Source organism: Arachis stenosperma, chromosome 5, assembly GCF_014773155.1.
Source record: "Arachis stenosperma cultivar V10309 chromosome 5, arast.V10309.gnm1.PFL2, whole genome shotgun sequence".
Lineage (NCBI taxonomy): Eukaryota > Viridiplantae > Streptophyta > Magnoliopsida > Fabales > Fabaceae > Arachis > Arachis stenosperma.
In genome coordinates this window covers 64,926,407-64,949,595 of record NC_080381.1, presented here as the reverse complement: position 1 = coordinate 64,949,595, position 23,189 = coordinate 64,926,407, and the positions used below count along the sequence as shown (strand labels likewise).

Genomic DNA, 23,189 nt, shown 5'->3' with positions numbered 1-23,189 from the left:
AATCCATGGCAGCCGAAAACAACCACAATGCCAACAATGCACGGAAGGTGCTGGGTGACTTTACTGCACCTACTCCCAATTTCTATGGGAGAAGCATCTCTATCCCTGCCATTGGAGCAAACAACTTTGAGCTTAAGCCTCAGTTAGTTTCTCTAATGCAACAGAATTGCAAGTTCCATGGACTTCCAATGGAAGATCCTCATCAGTTTTTAGTTGAGTTCTTGCAAATCTGTGACACAGTCAAGACTAATGGGGTTGACCCTGAGGTCTACAGACTGATGCTATTCCCTTTTGCTGTAAGAGATAGAGCTAGAATATGGTTGGACTCACAACCTAAAGATAGCCTGGACTCTTGGGAAAAGCTAGTCAATGCCTTCTTGGCAAAGTTCTTTCCACCTCAAAAATGGAGTAAGCTTAGAGTGGAAGTCCAAACCTTCAGACAGAAGGATGGAGAATCCCTCTATGAAGCTTGGGAAAGATACAAACGATTAATCAGAAAATGTCCCTCAGACATGCTTTCTGAATGGAGCATCATAGGTATTTTCTATGATGGTCTCTCTGAACTATCCAAGATGTCTTTGGATAGCTCTGCTGGAGGATCTCTTCATCTGAAGAAGACGCCTACAGAGGCTCAGGAACTAATTGAGATGGTTGCAAATAACCAATTCATGTACACTTCTGAAAGGAATCCTGTGAACAATGGGACAAATCAGAAGAAAGGAGTTCTTGAGATTGATGCTCTGAATGCCATACTGGCTCAGAATAAGATATTGACTCAACAAGTCAATTTGTTTTCTCAAAGTCTGTCTGGAATGCAAAATGCACCTGGCAGTACTAAGGATGCTTCACCTGAGGAAGAAGCTTATGATCCTGAGAACCCTTCAATGGAAGAGGTGAATTACCTAGGAGAACCCTATGGAAACACCTATAATTCTTCATGGAGAAATCACCCAAATTTCTCATGGAAGAATCAAGAGAGACCTTAACAAGGTTTCAATAATAATAATGGTGGAAGAAACAGGTTTAGTAATAACAAGCCTTTTCCATCATCTTCTCAGCAACAGACAGAGAATGCTAAGCAGAACCCCTCTGACTTAGCAACCATGGTCTCTGATCTAATCAAAACCACTCAAAGTTTCATGACTGAAACAAGGTCCTCCATTAGGAATTTGGAGGCACAAGTGGGACAGCTGAGCAAGAAAGTTACTGAACTCCCTCCTAGTACTCTCCCAAGTAATACAGAAGAAAATCCAAAAGGAGAGTGCAAAGCCATAACCATGGCCGAATATGGAGAGGAAAGTGAGGAGGTGGACGCCACTGAGGAAGACCTCAATGAGCGTGCACCAACCTCCTCTGAGTTCCCCAATGAGGAACCATGGGAATCTGAGGCTCAAAATGAGACCATAGAGATTCCATTGGACTTACTTCTGCCTTTCATGAGCTCTGATGAGTATTCTTCCTCTGAAGAGGATGAGTATGTCACTGAAGAGCAAGTTACTAAATACCTTGGAGCAATCATGAAGCTAAATGACAAGTTATTTGGAAATGAGACTTGGGAAGATGAACCTCCCTTGCTCACCAAAGAACTGGATGACTTGTCTAGGCAGAAATTACCTCAAAAGAGACAAGATCCTGGGAAGTTTTCCATACCTTGTACCATAGGCACCATGACCTTCAAGAAGGCTCTGTGTGACTTAGGGTCAAGTGTAAACCTCATGCCTCTCTCTGTAATGGAGAAGCTAGGGATCTTTGAGATACAAGCTGCAAGAATCTCATTGGAGATGGCAGACAACTCAAGAAAACAAGCTCATGGACTTGTAGAGGATGTTTTGGTAAAAGTTGAAGACCATTACATCCCTACTGATTTCATAGTCCTAGAGACTGGGAAGTGCATGGATGAATCCATCATCCTTGGCAGACCCTTCCTAGCCACAGCAAAGGCTGTGATTGATGTTGATAGAGGTGAACTGATCATTCAAGTGAATGAAAAATCCTTGGTGTTTAAGGCTCAAGGATATCCCTCTGTCACCATGGAGAAGAAGCATGAAGAGCTTCTCTCAAATCAGAGACAAACAGAGCCCCCACAGTCAAACTCTAAGTTTGGTGTTGGGAGGCCACAACCAAACTCTAAGTTTGGTGTTGAACCCCCACATTCAAACTCTAAGTTTGGTGTTGGGAGGTTCCCACATTGCTCTGAGTATCTGTGAGGCTCCATGAGAGCCCTCTGTCAAGCTACTGACATTAAAGAAGCGCTTGTTGGGAGGCAACCCAATGATTATATTTTATCTATTTCCCTTTGTTATTTTATGTTTTTTTTTTGTAGGTTGATGATCATAAGAAGTCACAAAATCCATTGAAAAAGCAAAAATAGAATGAAAAACAGGAAGAAAAATAGCACACCCTGGAGGAAGAATTCACTGGCGTTTAAACGCCAGTGAGGCTAGCAGTTGGGCGTTTAACGCCCAGTCTGGCACCATTCTGGGCGTTTAACGCCAGAAAGGGGCACCAGACTGGCGTTAAATGCCAGAAAAGGGCAGGAATGGGCACCAGCCCGGCGTTTAACGCCAGAAATGGCTCAAAACGTGATTTTGAGCAACATTTGGTGCAGGGATGACTTTTCCTTGACACCACAGGATCTGTGGACCCCACAGGATCCCCACCTACCCCACCACCACTCTCTCTCTTCTTCCCCCATTCACCAATCACCTCAATACCTCTTCCCCAAAAACCCTTCACCTATCAAATCCCATCTTTCTCTTCACCACTCACATCCATCCTTCACAAAACCCCACCAACCTCACCCTTCAAATTCAAACCACCTTCCCTCCCAAACCCACCCATAATGGCCGAACTCCATCTCCCCTCTCTCCTATAAATACCCTTCTTCACTCCTTCATTTTTACACAACCTAAACACCACTTCTCCCCTTCTTTGGCCGAATACAAAGCCATCCCCTTCTCCCTCATTTCTTCTTCTTCTACTCTCTTCTTTCTTCTTTTGCTCGAGGACGAGCAAACCTTTTAAGTTTGGTGTGGTAAAAGCGTTGCTTTTTCATTTTCCATAACCATTTATGGCATCCAAGGCCGGAGAAACCTCTAGAAAGAGGAAAGGGAAGGCAAAAGCTTCCACCTCCGAGTCATGGGAGATGGATAGATTCATCTCAAGGGTGCATCAAGACCACTTCTATGAAGTTGTGGCCTTGAAGAAGGTGATCCCCGAGGTCCCCTTTTCACTCAAAAGGGGTGAATATCCGGAGATCCGCCATGAGATCCGAAGAAGAGGTTGGGAAGTGCTTACCAACCCCATTCAACAAGTCGGAATCTTGATGGTTCAAGAGTTCTATGCCAATGCATGGATCACCAAGAACCATGATCAAAGTATGAACCCGGATCCAAAGAATTATCTTACAATGGTTCGGGGGAAATACTTGGATTTTAGTCCGGAAAATGTAAGGTTAGCATTCAACTTGCCCATGATGCAAGGAGATGCACATCCTTACACTAGAAGGGTCAACTTTGATCAAAGGTTAGACCAAGTCCTCACAGTTATATGTGAAGAGGGCACACAATGGAAGAGAGATTCAAGAGGCAAGCCGGTTCAATTGAGAAGGCATGACCTCAAGCCCATGGCTAGAGGATGGTTGGAGTTTATCCAATGCTCAATCATTCCCACTAGCAACCGGTCCGAAGTTACTCTAGACCGAGCCATCATGATTCATAGCATCATGATTGGAGAAGAAGTGGAAGTTCATGAGGTCATAGCTCAAGAACTCTATAAGGTGGCGGACAAGTCTTCCACCTTGGCAAGGCTAGCCTTTCCTCATCTCATTTGTCACCTCTGTTATTCAGTTGGAGTTGACATAGAAGGAGACACCCCCATTGATGAGGACAAGCCCATCACCAAGAAAAGGATGGAGCAAACAAGAGACCCCTCTCATCATGAGATCCCTGGGATACCTCAAGGGATGCACTTTCCTCCACAAGACTATTGGGAGCAAGTAAACACCTCCCTAGGAGAATTGAGTTCCAACATGGGACAACTAAGGGTGGAGCACCAAGAACATTCCATCCTCCTCCATGAAATTAGAGAAGATCAAAGAATCATGAGAGAGGAGCAACAAAGACAAGGAAGAGACATTGAGGAGCTCAAGCACTCCATAAGACCTTCAAGAGGAAGAACAAGCCGCCATCACTAAGGTGGACCCGTTCTTTAATCTCCTTGTTCTTTATTTTCTTGTTTTTCGAAAATTTATGCTTTATGTTTGTCCATGTTTGTGTCTTGTGATCATTAGTGTCTTAGTGTCTATGCCTTAAAGTTATGAATTTCCTATGAATCCATCACCTTTCTTAAATAAAAAATGTTCTTAATTGAAAAAGATAAGAATTGCATGAATTCTAAATTTTATAACAGTTTAATTATTTTGATGTGGTGGCAATACTTTTGTTCTCTGAATGTATGCATGAACAGTGCATATGTCTTTTGAATTTGTGGTTCATGGATGTTGGCTCTTGAAAGAATGATGAAAAAGGAGACATGTTACTGAGGATCTGAAAAATCATAAAAATGATTCTTGAAGCAAGAAAAAGCAGTGAATACAAAAAAAAGAGGAAGCAAGCGAAAAAAAAAACCGAAAAAAAAAAGAGAAGAGAAAGAAAAGAGAAAAAGAAAGAAAAAGAAAGAAATAAAGTTGTGATCCAAGGCAAAAAGAGTGTGCTTAAGAACCCTGGACACCTCTAATTGGGGACTTTAGCAAAGCTGAGTCACAATCTGAAAAGGTTCACCCAATTATGTGTTTGTGGCATGTATGTATCCGGTGGTAATACTGGAAGACAGAGTGCTTTGGGCCACGGCCAAGACTCAATAAGTAGCTGTGTTCAAGAATCATCATACTTAACTAGGAGAATCAATAACACTATCTGGATTCTGAGTTCCTAAAGAAGCCAATCATTCTGAATTCCAAAGGATAGAGTGAGATGCCAAAACTATTCAGAGGCAAAAAGCTAAAAGCCCCGCTCATCTAATTAATACTGATCTTCATAGATGTTTTTGGAGTTCATTGCATATTCTCTTCTTTTTATCTTATTTGATCTTCAGTTGCTTGGGGACAAGCAACAATTTAAGTTTGGTGTTGTGATGAGCGGATAATTTGTACGCTTTTTGGCATTGTTTTTAGTATGTTTTTAGTATGATCTAGTTAGTTTTTAGTATATTTTTATTATTTTTTAGTTAAAATTCACTTTTCTGGACTTTACTATGAGTTTGTGTGTTTTTCTGTGATTTCAGGTATTTTCTGGCTGAAATTGAGGGATCTGAGCAAAAATCTGATCCAGAGACTCAAAAGGACTGCAGATGCTGTTGGATTCTGACCTCCCTGCACTCGAAGTGGATTTTCTGGAGCTGCAGAAGCCCAATTGGCGCGCTCTCAACGGCGTTGGAAAGTAGACATCCTGGGCTTTCCAGCAATATATGATAGTTCATACTTTGCCCAAGATTTGATGGCCCAAACCGGCGTTCAAAGTCACCTCAAGAAATCCCAGCGTTAAACGCTGGAACTGGCACCCAAATGGGAGTTAAACGCCCAAACTGGCATAAAAGCTGGCGTTTAACTCCAAGAGGAGTCTCTACACGAAAAATACTTCATTGCTCAGCCCAAGCACACACCAAGTGGGCCCGGAAGTGGATCTTTATGTCATTTACTCATCTTTGTACACCTTAGGCTACTAGTTTTCTATAAGTAGGACCTTGTACTATTGTATTTGACATCTTGGTAGCTATCTTTGAGTTTTATGCTATCTTAGATCATTTGGGAGGCTGGCCTCACGGCCATGCCTAGACCTTGTTCTTATGTATTTTCAACGGTGGAGTTTCTACACACCATAGATTAAGGTGTGGAGCTCTGCTGTACCTCGAGTATTAATGCAATTACTATTGTTCTTCTATTCAATTCCGCTTGTTCTTTGTCCAAGATATCACTTGTTCTTCAACTTGATGAATGTGATGATCCGTGACACTCATCATCATTCTCACTCATGAACAAGGTGACTGACAACCACTCTTGTTCTACAAGCAATCAAAGCTCCAGTGAATATCTCTTGGATTCCTGATAACACGATGCATGGTTGATCGCCTGACAACCGAGTGCTCGCCTGACAAATGAGCCAGCCATTCCGTGAGATCAGACTCTTTGTGGTATAGGCGAGAACTGATGGCGGCATTCAAGAGAATCCGGAAGGTCTAACCTTGTCTGTGGTATTCTGAGTAGGATTCAATGATTGAATGACTGTGACGTGCTTCAAACTCCTGAAGGCGGGGCGTTAGTGACAGACGCAAAAGAATCACTGGATTCTATTCCGGCCTGATTGAGAACCGACAGATGGATAGCCGTGCCGTGACAGGGTGCGTTGAACATTTCCAATGAGAGGATGGGAGGTAGCCACTGACAACGGTGAAACCCTTGCATAAGCTTGCCATGGAAAGGAGTAAGAAGGATTGGATGTAGACAGTAGGAAAGCAGAGAGACGGAAGGGAAGGCATCTTCATACGCTTGTCTGAAGCTCTCACCAATGATATACATAAGTATCTCTATCTTTATCTTTATGCTTTATTCGTTTATCACTATACCCATTTGAGTCTGCCTGACTGAGATTTACAAGGTGACCATAGCTTGCTTCATACCAACAATCTCCGTGGGATCGACCCTTACTCACGTAAGGTATTACTTGGACGACCCAGTGCACTTGCTGGTTAGTTGTGCGAAGTTGTGTTTATGCCATGGTATTGAGCACCAAGTCTTTGGAGCCATTACCGGTGATTATTTGAATATGGACAAAGTAGTGATCACAATTTCGTGCACCAGCCACACTTGGCTAAAAGGCTACCACCAAGTTTCGAACCTGGGACCTCACCCAAGAACAAGGAAAGCGCTGCCCATAAGGAGGGCAGGGCAGCATTCCTTGGTGCATGGCACGCACAATTTGGCACGGCCAGGAGCTTGGGCGCGCGCAGCTTGGATGCACGGGCAGGGAGGCAAGGCACACACCATGACACCATTGCCCTGCTCTCCACAAGGGCAGGGCAGCATCCTGATGCCCCTCCCATATTTGGCACGCTAGTTGGATCCCCATGCAAAGCTTCACTGCTCTGCTCTCCACAAGAGCAGAGCAGCCTCCTGGGAGCAATATGGGCTTAATTTCACTCAAAAATCCAACTTAATTCATTTCTTCACCAAATCAAAAAGCCCACTCAAAATTCTTAGATCCACAATAGAAAGTGTATAAATAGGTGTTAGTTAGGATTAGAAGAGAGCAGACTTTCATTTTTAATTTTCATCCTTAGTCAACTTGAGAGCTCAATTTCCATTTTCTGTTTTCTGCAAAATTGGCTTGAGAATTGGAGGAGAGAGTTCACTTCTTCTTCCTCTGATCGTTTTGTTTTCTTTACTGGGTTTTGTTCGAGTCTTGAGTGTGAAGAATTGAGGAACTTCTGTCTCAATCTCCATTTAAGATCTCTTAAATTTTCCTACTGCATAATTGAGTTAAATTCAATTTCCTTTACTGCTTCAATCTTCAATTTCTCTTTACTTGCTTTGTGAACTTGGATCTAGGAAGGCAATTGAGATCTAGACTCTGCTATCTAGTCTCTGGAGTCCTGAGATCTGATTCTCTCTTTTTGGTTCTTCTGCTGAACCATTGCTGAAATTAAATTTCCATTTTCTGTTTGAGATCTAGTCAATTTCTATTCATCTCTTGCTTTGTTAATTGCTGCAATTTACTTCTCTTGCTTAAATTCTGAATTCCTAGCCCCTCAATCCCTTTTTCATTCAAGCAATTTATATTTCTTGCACTTTAAGTTACCGTAATTTACATTTCTCGCACTTTAAGTTTCAGTCATTTAGTTTCTTGTTCTTTAAGATTCAGTACCTTTACTTTCAAGTCTTTTTAATTTCTGCAAATTATCCCTCTCCCTTTATATTTCCTGCTATTTACTTGCTGTCAGATACAAAATCACTCAACCAATACTTGATTCGCTTGACTAAATCAACCACTAAACTAAAATTGCTCAATCCTTCAATCCCTGTGGGATCGACCTCACTCCCGTGAGTTTTATTACTTGATGCGACCCGGTACACTTGCCGGTGAGTTTTGTGTTGGATCGTTTTCCACACATCAATTATTAATGGGGGATTTGCTGCAGGAGGAATCTCAAAGTCATCACAAAAAATGCATATTAAAGAGGTATACCAAGTCGGAAAAGATAGCAGATCACCCAACTAGCCCACCATCTTGTTTACTAAAGAAGATGCTCATGGGGAAACTGCTGGTCATGACGACCCAATGCTGTTAACAATGATCCTCGCTAACACAAACCTACATAAAACCCTTATAGATCAAGGTAGCTCGGCAAATATCTTGTTTAAACCTGCTTTTGATAAACTCGAATTGGAGGAAAAAGATCTTCAAGCATACCCAGATAACCTCTTCGGACTGGGGGACGTGCCGATTCGACCTCTGGGTATATTCCTTTATACACTAATTTTGGAAAAGGCGCGAGGTCAAATATGTTAAGCATCGATTACATCATGGTCGATGTCACTTCAGCATATAATGCCCTAATAGGTCAAACAACCTTGAACCGACTTGCAGTAATTGTTTCTACGCCTCATCTATGCATGAAGCTCCCCACTGCAGAAGGAATTGCTACCATAAAGGGATACCAAAAACTAGCGCGCAAGAGTTATAATGAAAGCCTTAACTGAAAAGGTAACCTGGAAGGAAAGGAAGTCAACACCATTGAGCTTGGAGGTGTTCCAACTCGGAAAAAACTGTTTAGCCAACCCGGAAAGAAAGTGGAAGAAGTGCAGATTGGAAATCATCCTGAAAAAACAACAAATATAGGGGGCCAACATGGAAGAAGGTCTAAAAGAGCAGCTCATTGACCTCCTAAGAAGAAATTCCGATCTCTTCATTTGGAAAACCTCTGACTTGCCTGGTATAGATCCTGACCTGATGTCTCATAAGCTCACCGTGTACCTAGGTTTCTGATAAACCACTATTTTATGGTTTATATTGCATTTAATTGAGTGGTTTTATCAAGCTTTTCACCCACTTATTCATAGGATTTGCATGATTTTACAATTCCTTCCTAGTTTGGTTCTATGATTGAAAACACGCTTCTTTGGTCTTAATTTAACTTATCTTAATCCTTTCCTATTACCATTCGATGCCTTGATCTGTGTGTTAAGTGTTTCAGGCTTCATAGGGCAGGAATGGCTTAGAGAATGAAAAGGAAGCGTGCAAAATTCGAAGGAACACAAGGAATTGAGGAGATGACCAGCGAGATGTCACGCGGTCGCATGGCTCACGCGACCGCGTGAAATGGAAGAAATCAGAGTGACGCGTTCGCGTGTCTGACGCGACCGCGCGGACTGGAAGCTGCACGAATGATGCGAATGCGTGGACGACGCACACGCGTGGTACGAAAAATGCTGAGTGACGCGATCGCGTGGACGACGTGGCCGCGTGATGTGCGCGATCTGCAGAATTATAAAAGTCGCTGGCAGAGATTCTGGGCCGCATTTCAAACCAGTTTTCGGCTCAGAAACACAGATTAAAGTCAGGGAACATGCAAAGACTCAACATGCTTTTCATAATTCATAATTTATAGTTTAGATGTAGTTTTAGTGAGAGAGGTTCTCTCCTCTCTCTTAGGTTTTAGGATTAGGATTCCTCTTAAAGGATTAGGATTTCAACTCTTTATCAGGTTCAATATTTCTTTTACTTTATATTTCTCTTCTACTTTGAGATACTTTAATGCTTTTATTTATGTTTGATTTATGTTGCCCAATTGGCTTATGAATATTTCCCATGTTAGATTTGACTACTTTGAATGAATGTTATTTGAGGTATTCCAGATATTTATGATTCTTATTTAGCTTTTTATATTATTGGCTTTAATTGATTAACTGGAAGCTCTTGAGTTATCAACTATTCAGGATTGATTGTTATGTCGGCTGATTAACTGGAATTCCACTAACTCTAATCTTTCCTTAGGAGTTGGCTAGGACTTGGGAAATCTAACCAATTAGTTCTCTTGACTTTTCCTTGCTTACGCAAAGGTTAACTAAGTGGGATTAACTTCCATTCTCATAGGAGTAACTAGGATAGGACTTCCGAATTTTCATATCTTGCCAAGAGTTTATTTTACAGTCATTTATTTATTTTATTTGTCATTTAATTTATTTGTTCCTCACTTTCAAAACCCCAATTTACAAAACCCATAACCAATAATATGAACATACCTCCCTACAATTCCTTGAGAAGACGACCCGAAGTTTGAATACTCGGTTATCAATTTTAAAAAGGGTTTGTTACTTGTGACAACCAAAACGTTTGTACGAAGGGATTTCTGTTGGTTCAGAATCTATACTTACAACGCGACTTTATAAAATTTTTTACTAGCAAAAATCCCAACGTCAGTTCCCGAGCTATACAACCAAAGCGTTGAAAACTTGGACCAAAAAGGACACAAGTCGTGGAGGAACAAGTGCAAAACCTATTAGAAGCCAGATCCATAAGGGAGGTAAAGTACCTGTAAGACCAACAACTTTTGAAAAATCTTATTATGAGTCAATTTTAATTTATTTATTCATTAAAGACTTTAATTTCATAAATTATTTTATTAAAGCTAATTAAATCAAGTTTTTTATAATTGAATTAGAATTTTTATCTAATTCTACAATTATTGGATAAATTTCCATATTTAAATTATAGAGTTTAGTAATTCTAAAATAATAAGAATTTTATACCATTTAATTTAAATAATTGAGATTTAGAATTTAATACTTTAATTTCTATGAATAAAAAAAATTAATTATATTATCTCTAATTCTTCAATCAGAGTATTTCTTTGAAATAATTTGTGATTTGATAATTAAATAGTATTTTTATAAATATTATTGTTGGATTAAAATAGTTTTTCAATTACTCTATTATCCCCCCCTCCCCCCCAATTTTATTCAAATTACTAAACAACCCAAAACCCTAATTTACCAACACCTAACTCAAATCCTAACCCAAACCCATTAACCGCTAACATACTCCCCTCCTAACACACACACACACACACACACATATGAATAGAACCAAGAAAGAAAAGAAAGGGAAGAGAGAAGGGGAAAATTGATCGGGAAAGTGGGAAAGAGAGAGTGAGATCCGAGAGAGCAGAGAGGGAGAGAGGGAAGAGCGTGGCTGGAGGGGCCCGGCACCGCCGCCACCGCTGTTTGTCATGCCCTACTAAGTGGTCGCCACCGTCCGTCACGTCACGACCACCCCACATCACCGTCAAGGAGCAGAGGTGCAAGGAGAGAGAGTCTAATAGTGTGAGAGTAGGCGACGCACTTTCATCGCCGTTCTTCCCTGGACGTCGTCGGTGCCTCTGCGGTCATGCTTGTCGCCGCCATCCATGGAGGACTGCCACTGTTGCCATCGAACTGCTTCAACTCGTCGTGGGTAGTTGGGTCGTCGCCGTCTCTGCCTAACATCACCATCGTTGGAATTGTGAACGGAGGAAGGAGACGAAGCTGTTTGCGTCACCATTGCGGGACCTCAGTGGCCATCTTCGTCCTCATCTGAACCGCTGCTGTTGCGCGCTCTACCGCCGTTGTTGGAGGTGCATCGCCAAAGAACATTGTTGCCGTCGCCAAGACCCATCGCCGATAAGAGTTTTTGCTTTTGGTTTTGTTTTCTTTTAGTTTCTAGGAACTTTATCATCATTGCATGTTGTTACAGTCGCCATCACTAAAGTTCTGGTCGCCGCTGTTGCTTGGGATGGCTGCCGGGGATGCCACCAAACCGGTTCAGAGACTGTTGTTGCTTCGTTTTGCTATTACAGTAGGTATCTCTATTTCGATAACCTCACGTTAGTGTTCTATTATGTATTGTTAAGGTTTTCGCAATATTAATGTTTTAGGTTTGAGTTGTCAAGATTACATGCTGCAATTTAAAGTCGTTTTTATTGTTGTGGACGTAAGATGAGCTGTGGTTGCGGCCACCGCTGATTTTAGGCCGAAAGAAAAAGGTTTCTTTGACGCGTTTGGTTTTTGGGTTTGACTTGTCGAGGTAAGAATTTTTCTAAAAACTCATTTTTATAATTTGGAATTGTTATATATGGATATTGATGTGAGAAATACACTTTTTAGGGATTGTACAAGTCTTATGTATTGTTTAGCTGTTTTGGATGAATATGATTGTTTGTCTGATTGGATTATTGTTTGGTTTTGTTAAATGGATGATTGTTAAATTGTTTCTTTAAAGTTTTGGAAATGAGTTTGATTCATTGAAAATAATTTGATTTTGTATCGGTTTCCTTGAGATATGAAAATGATATGAATTTTTGGAATCTGCTTGATTTTGAACTGATTTGGTCTTGAACCCACTGGAAAAGGTTGCAGAATGGTCTGGTTAGGATCCGAAACAGGTGACAAAGTCCATGTTTTAGGGGAGGTGCTACCAAAATTTTTATAAAATTTGAGACTTTGTTTGAAATGCTATTTAGAAAATTATGAATTTAAGAACTATATTATTTTACTTGAATTATTTAAGAAAATAATGAATTACGTTTTAAATTGAATTATTGAAAATAGAATTATGATTAAGCTTTATTCCTTAAGAAAAGTATTATATTTTGAGTGCAAGTTATTTAGATAAGACTTATGTTTTGAGTTTGATTTAAATGTGAAGAGGGTTTATATTTTGAAATTGATTAAAAAGTCACATTCAGAGGAGTTTTAGTGGATGTAAAAGAAATTAGACTTTGATTGAATAATTCCGTTTGTGACATTTTGGAAGGAGTCAAAGAATTTGTTTTAAAAGTGAACCTGGAGGTGGTTTTGATTTGAACGGATTGGTTTTATTCTAAGTGATTCAATTTCGAAATTTGTTTGGGACTTTTGAGTAATATGATTTGGTTTTGATTTATTTTAGGAACTTTATTTGGTTAATTCAATTTAAGAAAAACAATGATTTTTAAGGATCTTTAATGAATTTACGAAATTGAGATTTGGTGGAATCCCCCTTAAAGTCTTGAGACTTTGCCGAAAGAGTTAATTGATAATTCCGATTTAAAGTAGTTAAACGAATGGTTTTAAGAGTGAAGAATTTTTTAGTTTTTTCAAAGAGATTTACAATTGATATGATTTTGAAGTTGTTTGCAATCTTCGGAAAATATTACCAAAAGTGGTTTGGTTTTAAAGGAAATTGATTCGAGAAAAGGTGACTCTTGGCAAAATGTGAATTGAGTACGTTTTCTTTTTGAAAGAAATTGAGCCAAAAATAATTTTGAAATTGGATAAAGATGAGTTTGGTTTTGATTGAGGCACGATTTGTAAGGTGCAATAGTGTGTTGGGTACTATATCCCTAGACAGTGTGCAGGGCATTATATCCCTGGGATGCTTATGATAGTGTGCAAGGCACTATATTCCTAGCGTGGTAGATTCTCTTTCGTAGGAGTGTATAGGGCACTATATCCCTAGGATGAAATTATAATTGATAACATTTTCTGTCGTATGAGTGTGCAGGACATTATATCCCTGGCGTAGCAGATTCTCTGCTGCAAGAGTGAGATAGGCACTATATCTCTAGGATGTGCATGATATGATATTGTGCAAGGCACTATATCCCTGGCGTGGCAGGAAGGGCTACATCCGAAAGGATATGTCGAGTTGGCAGTTGAATCGATAATGTGATATCACAGCCAATAGGACAGATATTCATCATATGCATCTATGTGACATTGTTTGGGTGTTCATATTATAATTAGTTTGCCTATGTAAATAATTATGTTTAACTATTAATTGCTATACTTGATGTAATTAACTGCTTTGATTGTGTTTGAACTTCTCTACTTGTGTTTGTGATTGAAATTGGTTAGATTATGGTGAATTGGATGTTGATTGAGTTATTTAGGCCTGAGGTCGTGATTGATTATGTGATAGGCTGGTGCATGAAATTGCAATAACACTTTTGCAATCCCACACAACTAACCAGCAAGTGCACTGGGTCGTCCAAGTAATACCTTACGTGAGTAAGGGTCGATCCCACGGAGATTGTCGGCTTGAAGCAAGCTATGGTTATCTTGTAACTCTTAGTCAAGATATCAATAATTCTCAGGTTTAATTGTGAAAAGTAGAAGAACATGAAATAAATACTTGTTTTGCAGTAATGGAGAACAGGTTGAGGTTTCGGAGATGATCTATATTCTGAATCTCTGCTTTCCTACTGTCTTCTTCTTCATACACGCAAGTCTCCTTCCATGGCAAGCTGTATATAGGGTTTCACCGTTGTCAATGGCTACCTCCCATCCACTCAGTGAAAATGTTCAATGCGCTCTGTCACAGCACAGCTATTCATCTGTCGGTTCTCGATCATGTCGGAATAGAATCCAGTTATTCTTTTGCGTCTGTCACTAACGCCCCACAATCGCGAGTTTGAAGCTCGTCATAGTCATTCAATCCCTGAATCCTACTCAGAATACCACAGACAAGGTTTAGACCTTCCGGATTCTCAAGAATGGCTGCCAATATGTTCTAGCTTATACCACGAAGATTCTGATTAAAGAATCCAAGAGATATCCACTCAATCTAAAGTAGAACGAAGGTGGTTGTCAGGCACACGTTCATAGGTGAGAATGATGATGAGTGTCACGGATCATCACATTCATCAAGTTGAGGAGCAAGTGATATCTTAGAATAGAAACAAGCGTGTTTGAATGAAAAACAGTGGTAATTGCATTAATCCATCAAGATACAGCAGAGCTCCTCACCCCCAACCATGGGGTTTAGAGACTTATGCCATAGAAGGTACAATATGAAACGTGTAAAGTGTCATGAGGTAAAGATACAATGTCAAAAGATCCTATTTATAGTGAACTAGTAACCTAGGATATACAGAAATGAGTAAATAACGTAAAAATCCACTTCTGGGGTCCACTTGGTGTGTGCTTGGGCTGAGCATTGAAGCTTTCATGTGTAGAGACTTTTCCTGGAGTTAAACGCCAGCTTTTGTGCCAGTTTGGGCGTCTAACTCCAACTTTTGTGCCAGTTCTAGCGTTAAACGCCGGGAATTCTAAAGCTGATTTGCAACGCCAGTTTGGGCCATCAAATCTCGGACAAAGTATGGACTATTATAAATTGCTGGAAAGCCCAGGATGTCTACTTTCCAATGCAATTGAGAGCACGCCAATTGAGCTTCTGTAGCTCCAGAAAATCTATTTCGAGTGCAGGGAGGTCAGAATCCAACAGCATCTGTAGTCCTTTTTCAGCCTCTGAATCAGATTTTTGCTCAGGTCCCTCAATTTCAGCCAGAAATTACCCGAAATCACAGAAAAACACACAAACTCATAGTAAATCCCAGAAAACTGAATTTTAAATAAAAACTCATAAAAACATACTAAAAACTAACTAAAATGTACTAAAAACATACTAAAAATAGTGCCAAAAAGCGTATAAATTATCCGCTCATCACAACACCAAACTTAAATTGTTGCTTGTCCCCAAGAAACTGAAAATCAAATAGGATAAAAAGATGAGAACATACCATAGACTCCAAAATATCAATGAAACTTAGCTCCAATTAGATGAGCGGGACTAGTAACTTTTTGCCTCTGAACAGTTTTGGCATCTCACTTTATCCTTTGCAGTTTAGAATGATTGGCGTCTATAGGAACTCAAAATTCAAATAGTGTTATTGATTCTCCTAGTTAAGTATGATGATTCTTGAACACAGCTACTTTATGAGTCTTGGCTGTGGCCCAAAGCACTCTGTCTTCCAGTATTACCACCGAATACATACATGCCACAGACACATAACTGGGTAAACCTTTTCAGATTGTGACTCAGCTTTACTAGAGTCCCCAATTAGAGGTGTCCAAGGTTCTTAAGCACGCTCTTTTTGCCTTGGATCACTTTTTATTTTTACCCTTGCCTTTTTGTTTAAAAGGGCTATTGGCTTTTACTGCTTTTTTTTTTAATTCACTGCTTTTTCTTGCTTCAATAATCAATCTGATGATTTTTTCAGATCCTCAATAACATTTCTCCTTTTCCATCATTCTTTCAAGAGCCAACAAGTTTAACATTCTTTAATCAACAAATTCAAAAGACATATGCACTGTTCAAGCATTCATTCAGAAGACAAAAAGTATTGTCACCACATCAAACTAATTCAACTAGTTTCAGAGATGAATTCGAAATCCTGTACTTCTTGTTCTTTTGTGATTAAAGCATTTTTCATTTAAGAGAGGTGATGGATTCATAGGACATTCATAGCTTTAAGACATGAACCTTAAATTTTATTAATCATGAATTAAGAACAAGACTCAAAAATAAATATAAGATAAGACTAATAGTAATAGAAAACAAAAACTTAAATGACTCTAAAATAGACTCCTAATGATAGAGGTTATCACAGAGTTAGGACTCAACAACCTTGATTTTGAGAAGTGGATGCTCCCTCAACTTGTGGGGTATTTGACCCTTCAAGGGAGAGCTTCTGGCGCTTCAGCTCTTGTAGCTCACGCCCCTGCTTCTCTTGTTCCTTCAGTAATTTGTAGAGCATGCAGTTTTGATTCTGCTGTTCTTCCTTAATTTGTTCCATAGTTTCTTGCAGCTTGGCAACATATGCTTCTAGGCTGGCCCAGTAGTCAATTTCAGGAAGTTTAGGGAGGAATTCCTGCGCCCTCCTTTTGATAGAGTTATCTTGAATTTGTCCTTCCATTGACTTCTTGGTGATTGGATGTTCAATTGGGATGAATTCATCTACTCCCATCCTCACCCCAGCATCTTTACATAGCAAAGAGATTAAGCTTGGGTAAGTCAGTTTGGCTTCCGTGGAGTTTTTGTTTGCAATTGTGTAAATCTCACAGGCAATCAGATGATGAATCTCCACTTCTTTTCCTAGCATAATGCAATGAATCATCACTGCTCTCTTGACCGTGACCTTAGAACAGTTGCTAGTGGGCAATATAGAATGCCCAATGAAGTCTAGCCATCCTCTTGCAATTGGTTTGAGATCTCCCCTCTTGAGTTGGTTTGGGACACCTTTTGAATTGGTTATCCACTTGGTTCCAGGGAGGCATATGTCCTCTAGAACTTGATCCAACCCCTTATCTACTCTCACCATTCTCCTATTAAAGGATTCAGGGTCATCTTGTAGTTGAGGCAATTTGAAGACCTCTCTTATTTTGTCCAGATGAAAGTAAATAATTCTCCCTCTGACCATGGTTCTGTAGGTATGAAAAGCAGTTCTAGTCATTCTCTGCTTATCTGTCAGCCACAGATTTGAGTAGAATTCCTGAACCATGTTTCTTCCAACCTTTGTCTCAGGGTTGGTTAGAACTTCGCATCCTCTGTTTCGAATTTGCTCTTGGATCTCCGGATATTCATCTTCTTTCAGATCGAATCTGACTTCTGGGATCACTGACCTCAGACCCATTATTTTGTGGTAATGGTCTGCATGTTCTTTGGTTAAGAACTTCTCTTGATTCCAAAAATTCTTTGGATTATTCTCTTTCTTGCCTTTTGAATTGGTTTGTTTTCCCTTAGGAGCCATGATCTTGATAAATCTTGGCTTAGTGATCACGGAAAAGCACACCAAACTTAGAGGTTTACTTACCCTCAAGCAAAAGAAAGGAAAGAGGAGAGCAAATTCGAATGGTGGGGAGAGGGGGATGGCCGAATGTGTATTTATAAGGGATGGGGAGGGATTTCGAAAGTTTTGAAAGAGATTTGAGAAGATATGGAAAGAATTTGAGAAAATACTTGAGTTTTTGAAGAAGATTTGGAAAGGATTTGAAAGAGATTTGAGAAATAATTTAGAAAATTGTTGGATTTTTGAAATTTGAGGGTGAATGATGAAAATTTGTAACATGTTTATGTAGAAAATTATGGGTCAAAACATGAAAGTGTGAAAAAAATTGAAGTGGAAAGCAAAATCTCCTTCCCCTGCCTTTCTGGCGTTAAACACCCAGAATGGTATCCATTCTGGCGTTTAACGCCCAATTGGTGCCCATTATGGGCGTTTAACGCCCAGCCAGGCACCCTGGCTGGCGTTAAACACCAGAAACCCCTTTATCACGGGGCGTTTTGCTGAACGCCCAGGATGCTGCAATTCTGGCGTTTAATGCCCAAAATGGTGCCTTTACTGGCGTTAAACGCCCAGAATGGTATCCATTCTGGCGTTTAACGCCCAGGATGCCCTTTACTGGCATTTCCTTGTCAGCAAGCTCCTTTTCTCTGCTTATTTCACTGAATCATTCTGTAACTCTGTGAATTCTTTCAATTTCAATGATCAACCTTGAAGAATATATATCAAACTTTTATAAAATAAATAACCTGCTAATGACTGGGTTGCCTCCCAGCAAGCGCTTCTTTATTGTCTTTAGCTGGACCTTTACTGAGACTTATTCAAGCATCAGTTTTGAGCATTCCTGCTCAAAATTACTTTCAAGATAATGTTTAATCCTTTGTCCATTAACAATGAACTTTTTGTCAGAATCAATATCCTGAAGCTCAACATATCCATATGGTGACACTCCTGTAATCACATAAGGACCCCGCCACCGGGATTTCAGTTTTCTTGGGAATAGTCTGAGCCTAGAGTTGAAGAGCAGAACTTTTTGTTCTAGCTCAAAGACTCTGGATGACAACTTCTTGTCATGCCACTTTTTTGCCTTTTCCTTATAAATTTTTGCATTTTCAAAGGCACTGAGTCTGAATTCCTCTAGCTCATTTAGCTAGAGCAATCTTTTTTCACCAGCTAACTTAGCATCCAGGTTTAGGAATTTGGTTGCCCAATAAGCTTTATGTTTCAGTTCCACGGGCAGATGACAGGCCTTGCCATACACAAGTTGGTATGGAGAGGTTCCTATAGGAGTCTTGAATGCTGTTCTGTATGCCCACAAAGCATCATCCAAGCTCTTTGCCCAATCCTTTCTACGGGCAATTACAGTCCATTCCAAGATTCTTTTTAGCTCTCTATTAGAGACTTCAGCTTGCCCATTTGTCTGTGGATGATATAGAGTTACTACTTTGTGGCTAATTCCATATTGGACCATAGCAGAGTACAGCTGTTTATTGCAGAAATGAGTGCCCCCATCACTGATTAGTTGTAACACCCTAATATTCAAATCCTTATGCTCGAGTCATAAGTCAATGATATTACGGTGGTACGACTCTCAGGTGGATTTTTAATATATATAAATATAGTTAATTTCGAAAGGAGTATTAATCGAGAAGCCTGAAAAGAGTAGAAATAAAATCGCGAAGACGTATCACTCACGTTTTGACAACGAAAAGTTAAACTGTGAAGCCGAAAGCGATAAACGGACAAGGCATAAAGGAGATTAAGAGATAGATAACGGATAGATATATATAACATAAGTAATAGCCACTAGTCGCGACCCGCGAAGTTTAGGCCGGCTAGGGTACAGTATGAAAGTAGTTGACAACAGTACATCCTAATCTCTCCCAAAGGAAACATAAGAGCCTCTATAGGCAAGTTCCGAAAGAGTTCAACACATAATATAATCCTTTTTAAACAAAGGTGGAGAGATTCTAAGCAAAATACAAGTAGAGCAAATAAATATCTTCGCCGTCTCTCAGACGAACCGCAGCTCACTTCTGAGCACCTGAACCTGTATCTGAAAAACAAGAGATATATACGGAATGAGAACCCCGGGCCCATGGGTTCCCAGTACGGTAAAAGTGCCAAATAAATCCAATGCACTGCAATAAAAACTCACTAAGCATCCTAAACTCCTTTTCACCAAATATCCAGCCTAGATTCTCACTAATCCATAAATAGGCATCTGACGTAAAGGGAATACTAAATCTAGTTCACATTACACATGCTTTCCCATTCCGCTGATTCTTTCACGAATCGGACTCAGAATCATAAGCAAAACCATCATCAGTTATTCTGCCTCAGCAACTCTATATCAATACATCATACCCTCGCCTGGAGCTAGTGAAATCACATCACTGCGTCTACCCAGGGAGCTCAAATGATCTCATTTGAAAATCATCGTCATTATGCAATCGCATTATCAATTCATCTCATCAAGAACAGCCCCCAACATCCACCAACACCATCATGAGGGACCTCTCAGTTGTACAAACACAAGCAATACAGTCAAGTAATACACAAATAAGGTACAAGTAGAACAAGTAGCATGTAATCAGGTAACATAGCATATATAATATAGAAATCCAAAACAAATAGGCAAACCCAAATAATTCAAACATATGCAAATGATGAATGCCTGCCCTATGGCTGATGATATCATCTGTCGGTTATCAAGCCAACCCGACGTGTCCGGTAGCTAACCCGGGCACAGTCTCTCTGTTGCGTATTAATATCATTAGAGGGAATATGTGCCCTGTCACCATTAGAGGGTATCTGCGCCCTGTCGCCATTAGAGGGTATCTGCGCCCTGTCGCCATTAGAGGGTATCGGTGCCCTGTCACCCTTACAACCAGAGAGAAAACACAAGCATTGACCCGGAGCAAGCGGGACGAACCACAACCCTTGCTACTACCCAGGTATCTGAGTTACATTCATTCAAAACTCCATAATTAACTCATTTATCATAAACATCATTTTTCGTCTCACACCCGGAGCAAGTGGACTAGCCACTGCTACTACCCAGGGAAACTCGTAACTCAGATAGTGGAAGTGCAAATCACAATTACCAATAATTCAGCATAAACATGCATGAATTCTCATCCATGGATCAACATCCATATCAGCCATCCGGCTCACGGTTAAATCCATAACCAGCCAATATTCATAGCATACACAGCTATTCCGGCTCACGGTTCAATCCAGAACCAGCCAATTCATAAACAATTACGGCCCTTCGGCCAATGGCATAACAAGCACTTCCACCACCATCCTCCACATCTCACATAATCCTCAATGGTCCTCATTGATTATTCATTTTCCCCTTGCTTCACTCGCAAGTTACCTCATTCACTAGCCCTTTTCTAATAGCTAGTCATATCATAAAGATTTAAGATATAAGTGGTGAGATCGGAGGCTTAGAAGTATGAGATTTGGCTTTTAAAACTCAAATATCAACTTTGGCATGAAAACAATGCCACGCGTACGCGTACTCCACGCGCACGCGTGGATGTCCTTAAAAACTCATCGACGCGCAAGCGTCATGCACGCTAACGCGTGGATTAAAATTTGCCAAATCGACGCGCACGCGTCAACCACGCGTACGCGTGGATACTCTCGTGCCCCAGGCACAAAGCTGGCACAGTTCTGGCACAACTCTCTGGAAAATGGCTGGGCATTAGGTGCAGCACTATCGGCGCGCCCGCGCACATCACGCGCACGCGTGTATGGCGTTTTCTGAAAGATCGGCGCGTACGCGCCAAGTGCGCCCACGCGCAAGGGGTTATTCTGCTAAATTTTTACTAAATTAAAAACTGCAGAATTCACAGCTTCAACCCCCAATCTTCCGACGGACATAACTTCCTCATTTTAAATCGTTTTTCACCCGTTCTTCGAACGGCATGGACATCCCGGATCCAATTTCATTTCTAAACAGATTTGGCACAAAACAAAGATCCGTAGTCCAAGTTATGTCCCGCCAAAGTATGCCCAAAAACCATGTTTTTCATATAAAACCACAAAGTGCCATTTTCAAAACAAACCATTTTCAACTCTTTTCAAAATCAATCAAAACATGCCATTTTCATCCCTTTTCTTTGAAATCAATCAAAATACATCAATTTCAACATCAAGCCTCCTCAACTCACACATTGACACTTTACCACAATATACAAAATCACTATCCCATCATTTTAACCCACTTCACCCAAGTGGCTCAAACTCAAACATATTGACATATCATATACTCTTTCACATGCCAATTCTCAACAATACTATTTCCAATCAACCATCATTATACATAACCAATATCATACTCACTATCATGTGGGTTCACCCCCCAAATCAACCTTAATCATTCCACAAGCATATATCACAACATACATATCTCTCATACATTATCATACCATCAAGGCATCAATAATCATACTCACATATATGACCACATAATATATCTCAACCAAAATCAAACATACCTCATCTATACTATTTCACCCAAAATTTACCAATTTTCCACACTTCAACTCCTCAAACCTCATTATTCAATAACCAACCCAATCATCCATATATTCATTATATGAAATTCATCCAATCACTTGTGTCATCATACAATGTACACATCAACTTACCTTTCTTACCTCTTTCCGGCCTCCGGCCCAAAATATACGGCCTCCGGCCCAATTTCACAATTTAAATGCATAAACCACAATTTAATACTCATTACCCAATACATCAAATTTTTAATACACCAAGCACACAAGGCCACACAATTCTCAACCCAATCATCAATTCACATTACATACCAACTATGCATATTAGCATCAACCATTTACACAATCCAAACTTAATCCTAGGGGCATCTAGCCTAGGAATTCTCATCACACCACACGGTACTTAAATGAAACTTAAACCGTACCTCTTGTAGCCAAATCAATTGAGCCTCTTCTATGGAAGTCTCCACCAACCCTTAGCTCCAAGCCTCACCAAAGCTCCACAAGCAACACCAAACTCCCAATTGTGCACCAAAACCATCAAATGCACTAACATAACCAATATTACATACATACATCAACCTAGGGCTCATAAAAATGACAAATCACAAGGGTTTGAGCACTTCTTACCTCAGCCCATATGAAGTAGGGATATAACCCACTTAGAATCCATGTTGGAGTATCCCTAAACACCCAAAATCACAAGATTTCAACACTAACTTCCCAAAAACGTGTAACAGTGGGGAAATTCGAAAACTGGGCAGAGATGAATGGAATACTCACCACAAAACTTAGATAGAATTGTAGAGGATGAGAAGAGCGACGCGTGGCCGCAAACGGCTCGTCAATCGGAGCTCCGTAGCTCAAGTTATGGTGGTTTGAAGATCAAAGAGAGTTAGGTTTTCTCTCTTCTCTTCTCTCTTCTCAATTCAGCGCCCCAACCTCTCTTTTAGGGTAAAAATGAGCTGAAATGCTCATAACTAATGTTTATATATGTTGGGTCTTGGGCCCACTTAGGCCCAGTTCATT

General features: G+C 40.2%; 1 non-coding gene across 1 annotated transcript; it reads right to left on the bottom strand.

Annotated features, from left to right (window-relative positions):
- Window positions 1-410: 410 nt before the first annotated feature.
- Window positions 411-518, bottom strand: LOC130983388 (small nucleolar RNA R71). The gene has a single exon (XR_009087382.1). It is a non-coding gene; the product is annotated as a small nucleolar RNA R71 (small nucleolar RNA).
- Window positions 519-23,189: the final 22,671 nt, after the last annotated feature.